This window comes from Mesoplodon mirus (assembly GCF_964341445.2).
Source record: "Mesoplodon mirus genome assembly, chromosome: 1".
In the NCBI taxonomy this organism is placed as follows: domain Eukaryota; kingdom Metazoa; phylum Chordata; class Mammalia; order Artiodactyla; family Ziphiidae; genus Mesoplodon; species Mesoplodon mirus.
In genome coordinates, this window is record NC_138976.1 from 225,937,942 (window position 1) to 225,943,941 (window position 6,000).

Here is a 6,000-nt window from a genome sequence, read left to right on the forward strand (position 1 = left end):
TGTGTGCCCAGGGCTGCGACTTGGGGGGAGCCCTGTGCTGAGTCTGTCGTGGGGAGGGCCTCCCGTCCGCACCTGCAGCATTTTCACAGATGCACGCGGCGCGCGGGTTTCTGTCTTCGCCTTCCCCGCAGGCCTCCTGGGAATTCCCGTCCCCTCCGGTTCCTCCCCCTCCTTCCTCTTTTTCATTAAACGCCTCCGTTTTCTGGACACGCAGGTGTCTGCCGCTGAGTGACCCAAGGCGTGCAGTCAAGGCACTTGGGATCCAGACACAGCTGTGCCCCATGGGAGCATCTTGTCCTAGGGCACGTGGGGCAGGAGAGGCTCACGGTGGAAAACGGAGCTTCCTGATTGGCTGACACCCTCCAAGCTCTGCTGCGGGCCCCCCTGAGCCTGTAGGTCGGGGGACAAAAGCCGCCCTCCCCGCCCCCGCAATCCCAGACCCCATCTTCTGGCTCAGCCTCACCTCCCAGGCAGGTGGCCTCGCTGTTCCCCCAGAACATTCCCATAATTTCCCACTAGTGTCTCCCCCGGAAGGCAGCTCAGCTCCCTTGGCCTGAAATCTGCACATCCACACAGGCTCTGCTTTTGCTCCCTGAGCCTTCACAGACATCTGACAAGACTCTCTGCCACCCCAGCTCCAGGACCAAAAGCTCATATTGGACGTGTGGACACGGTTTGTTAATTATCTTAATGTTTTTCTAATTAGAAGGGTGATATGTGTGCTGTTCTGTATAAAACATTTAAAGAAAAAGTAAGAATCACCCATTAAACCACTACCCTGATATAACTACTATTAATTTTAATTAGTACATTCCTCTAGAGTTATAATTTTTTTTCTGTGAAAGTACATGTATTTTACAAACATAAGATCATATCTATGAACCATCTTTTTTTTTTTAATTTATTTGGTTGCATCAGGTCTTAGTTGCAGCAGGCGGGCTCCTTAATTGTGGCTCGCCAGCTCCTTCGTTGCGGCGTGCAAACTCTTAGTTGTGGCATGCATGTGGGATCTAGTTCCCTGACCAGGGATCAAACCTGGGCCCCCTGCATTGGGAGCATGGACTCTTATCCACTGTGCCACCAGGGAAGTCCCTTAACCATCTTTTAATGTGCAAAAGTTATGCTTCTGAAAAAACAATTATGCTTCTGAAGCTAGTTATTGAGCTTCCAGAAAACACGAACTCCTACTCACCCTTCAAAGCCCAGCCCATGTCACTCCTGTCTGAAGGACTCTCGGATTCACACAGGCAGTGTTAACTGCTTTCTCATCAGGGTGTTGACAACAGCTTGAGCATACTTTTATTTCCATATTTATTATCTTACATTTGGCTATTGGTTTAGGCAACTGATTTCCCCACTTGATTGGAACTCTTTGAGGCTGGGACCCTGTCTGATAGATTTTTGTATTCCTACCTATAAAGAGAGATTATTCTGATACTTATGAAAATGGTAAGAAAAGCTAACACAACATTGTAAATCAACTATACTTCAATTTTAAAAAATGAAAATGAAAAAAATGGCAAAAAAGACTTTATTCAAGACTATTGCAAAGGGGGTTATGACTCTGGCAGTAGGAGCGAGAGATGGGGTTCAACTCCTACTACAACAAGGACAAGTTGGGGGGAATCCACACTTCCAGTGCAGGGGGCACGGGTTCTATCCCTGGTCAGGAACTAAGATCCTGCAAGCCATGCCGCGTGGCCAAAAAAAAAAAAAGACACGCGGGGATTTCTAGTCAAGGAGCAGAGTGGGGGTAATGGATGGAAAATTACTAAGAGGAAATATCAAGGGTAGGGGAGAGTCTTGCTAAACTGATCTAACAGGATTCCTGCTAAAGACAGGACAAGGACTTAGATATCAATCAATGGTGGGGCATGAGGAACTTGATCAGATACCCAGGGTGTTCAGTTATCAAGGGTGGGGGGATTCTTGCTAAACTGAGTCAAGCGGCCTGGGGACAGGATGGGGGCCAAGGTCGAGACACAGTTGAGAGGAGGGCTCAGAGGAGCCTGACTGTAATGTTTGGTCAAGGAGAGAGTCTTTGTCACAAAACACATCCACTAAGTATGTATGTACTGAAGTAAATATCATGCACATAATTAAAAATAGGCCACTGAATTTTTAAACTACCCTCTAAGAGCAAAACTCATAATTTCCTCTCCAGAGTTCGTAAACTGGAAAAGAAGGAGTTTGGCAACATGCATCACATCACCCTTGATGCATCACCCAGAGCCCTCTGTAGGACACAGGAGCTTTATGAAGACCCCCAGCCTGGCTTCTATCCTGGTATCTCATACCTCCCCAATCCATTATTTATTCAAGAAACATTTATTGAACGCTCATTACGTGACAGATACTATTGTAAGAACAGAGAATATAACAGTGATCAAAACAGATCCCTGCCAGACTTCCCTGGTGGCGCAGTGGTTAAAAATCCACCTGCCAATGCAGGGCACATGGGTTCGATCCCTGGTCGGGGAAGATCCCACTTGCCGCGGAGCAACTAAGCCCGTGCGCCACAACTGCTGAGCCCACGTGCCACGACTGCTGAAGCCCGTATGCCTGGAGCCCGTGCTCAGCAACAAGAGAAGTCACTGCAATGAGAAGCCCGCACACCGCAAGGAAGAGTAGCCCCCGCTCACCACAACTAGAGAAAGCCCGCACGCAGCAACAAAGACCCAACAGAGCCAAAAAATAAAAATTAAAAAATATAAACAAACAAAACAAAACAGATCCTTGCCTTCTTTGGGGCTTACATTTTACTGGAGGGAACCAGACAATAAGCAAATAAACAAGTAAAATATATACTATATCAGATGGAGAAAAACAAAGCAAGGAAAGGACAGTCCCATCCCTAGACTGGGCTAGAAGGACCCCTGCCCTAAGCCCCACACTTTAGAGGCCTGCCCGGCCTCCTCCAGGGGGAGGAGCTTGCCAAGCCAAGGAGATGCACCCCTGGGAGCCTGAACCCCCTTTTTAGACCACACCCTGGTTACCCAGAATCTCAAAAGTTCCTGCCCAACTGGCGCAGAGTCCACGTCCAGGGCTTGTATGGATCTCCCTGAGGTCTGATCTTAGCAGGTAGAATGGAACACAGGTGTGTGTACCCCTAAGCCTGCGTTGTGATCAGGAGGTGGCTGCTTGCTGGGGACACAGCTGGGATGCTCACATGTGTGGGTGAAGATCTTGAGGGGCCAGGTGGCAATGGGGATGGGAAGAGAAAGGAGGGGCTATATTTTGGGGGCCACCATTTTACTCTTGCTGCAGGGTCCACAGATGTTAGGGTCAGGCCCAGGAAGATAAGGATAGGGGCTTTTTTTGGGGGGAGGGAGCATCACTGCAATTTTAGATCAGATGTCAGGAAGGCATCACAGAGAAGGTGATATTTTACTGAAGACCTGAGGAAGATGAGGGAAGGAGTGATGTGAATATCTGTGGAAGAGCATTCCAGACAGAGGAAAAAGCAAGTGCAAAGGCCCTGTGGTGGGCGTGTACCTGGCATGCTCAGGAAAAGACACCTCAGCCCACGGGGACCTGCCACATTTGTGTTTGTGCAAAACATAACAGGCTGCCCATAAATATCATATATATATGACACACACACATATATATATATTTTGGCTGTGCTGTGCAGCATGTGGGGTCTTAGCTCCCCAACCAGGGATCGAACCCATGCCCCCTGCATGTGGAAAAGTTAATGTCTTAACTACTGGACCACCAGGGAAGTCCCCATAAATGTTATATTGAGTAAATGCAGGGGTCAGGGTCTTCCTTCCCTGTCCTGCGCCAAAGAGTGTTCCTGGGCCAGCTCTGCTGTCATCCTGATGACCAGGGACTGCTACTCTTCAGGCCAGGATTTCCCCAAACCTGCTGTTTTCAAGTTTGTTTTTCCAGTTCCCTTGAGACTCTCTCCTTATCACCTCCACCTTCCTGTTTTCCTCTCCCACCCACACCCTTGATCTCCCCAAGGTCTCCCCACACGTCTGCCTGTCCTCAGGGACACCCGGGTGTCGGATGTGGCTGCAGACACAGGGCTGAGGTGGGGGGTGCAGGGGGGAGGCCGTGCCGAGGAAGGAAAGACTCAGAGGTTGCTGGACCTGGTCTCAGCCAAGGGGAACAGGGGAACGTGTGTGGGTACTGACACAGATAAGAGGAAAAGGAAAAAAAAACCACCTATCTGCGGGGACCAATCCTGAGCATTTCACCCGACAGGGAGCCTGGGTCTCAGATTTTCAGCTGGTGGCGTCTCAGCGTTGCTGTCCCTGCTCTGAGCATCCTCCACCCTTGTCGCTGGAGAGGGCCGTGGTCCCTGGGAGGGGGAGGGGGCTGGCCCCCTTTCAGAGAGTGGGCCAGCTCCACCCCCGGGCCCTCCCCCGTCTCCTACGGCACAGACCAGTCCCCTCACAGGCCCTTGCCACCCTCCTGGGCCTGGGTAGTGCTGCCTGTCCTCCTCTTCTGGCTGGCGAGGTGGTGGGACACCCTCCCCCATGCTCTAGAGACCCTGCACTTCTTCGCTTGGTTGCCCTGACCACTGTGGCCCTGTGAGCTGTGTCTTCCCTTGGTGTCAGAGGCCTAACACGGGGCCAGACACCCAGTGAACATCCAGAGTGTCAGTTCAGTGAATGAACGGGTAGGACATGAACCCTGAAACAGGCTCCCAGGGCAGTTCAGTACGTCTAAGGGTGGAGCGGGTGCCAAGAGAGGGGACACGTATCACGTTGAAAATGGGAATGGGACTCGGATTTGGCCAGCATCCTCCATGCAGTCTCTGGAGGTCCCCAGAGGATCGTGCTGGCTGCCTGGGTTGGCAGAGAGGAGCTGGGGAACAGGAGGGGAACATAACCCGTGTTATAAAATGCTTTTGCTACAAGGAGCTCATATTTACCATCTAGCAGGAGGTCCTCCCCTGGGAGGTGGGTGGGACAAGTATCTCAGCACAGATGGAGAAACAGAGGCTCAGAGAGGTGACCTGACTTGCTCAAGATACCCTTGTATCTAAAGGCAGTGTCAGCCCTCACACCCCGACTGACCTCTTGATTGCAGCCTTCTGAGAGAAGCTGAAGCAGGGACTCAGGTCAGCCGTTCCTGGACTTCAATGTACAGACACTGTGGGACAATAAATACATGTCGTTTTCTTTTTGTTATGTGGCAATAGGTAGCAAACACTGATGTACATCAAATACCATGAAAAACTATGGGAATCATATTATCCAGTTAAGTTAAAGATTAAGAGACACTACTTTTAGTTTTAAACATCTTGAACAAAGTCACAAAAACTGTCCTTTCAAAGATGTACGTAGTTAACTGTCTTTAAATAGTCCTCTGAGACAGACAATGTTCTTTGGTTGACAGAAACCACTGTTCATTAAATGAATGTTAAGTAAGTTCAAGACATCAGGCCATGGCAAGTTATTGATAAGTTATTTGGGCCAAATACCACTCCCACCCCAGAAAACAACAAATTCTGGAATGAAAAACAAAGTCTTAAAAGCATTGAAGTATGGATATAACAGCAACAAATTATCAGGTCAAAAGTGAAGTATAAACAAGTACCTAGAGATGTAAGCAGAATCTGGAAACCACTTTTGCCTTGAGGGCATTTGCTGATCCTGGCAAATCTGGACTTTCCTTTGACAGCCTCATGGGTTGGATAATAGAGGAAAGAAATAAAAGTCCAAGCCCATGTAAGTTGGAAAGTCTAATAGAAAATTTCTCCTGCAATATGCTTGCATCACAAAGGGCTACATCCCTAGAGTAAGGGTGAACTTGATGTACAGCCATCCTACTGGGGGTTAGAAATTGCATTCCCATTGTCTGGGTGGTCCAAGGAACCTTAAGCTTTGAACTTAGTTTAAGGCAGCTCTGGAGGTGCATAGCCCCTACATACCTGACAGAAGCAAGCAAAATCCTCTTTGGAGAATGGTAGTTTGACCCCAGATCTTAAATTATTGGTATAAATACTTTTTCAAGTATAATGAGCAGCTCACAATAGAAGATAAA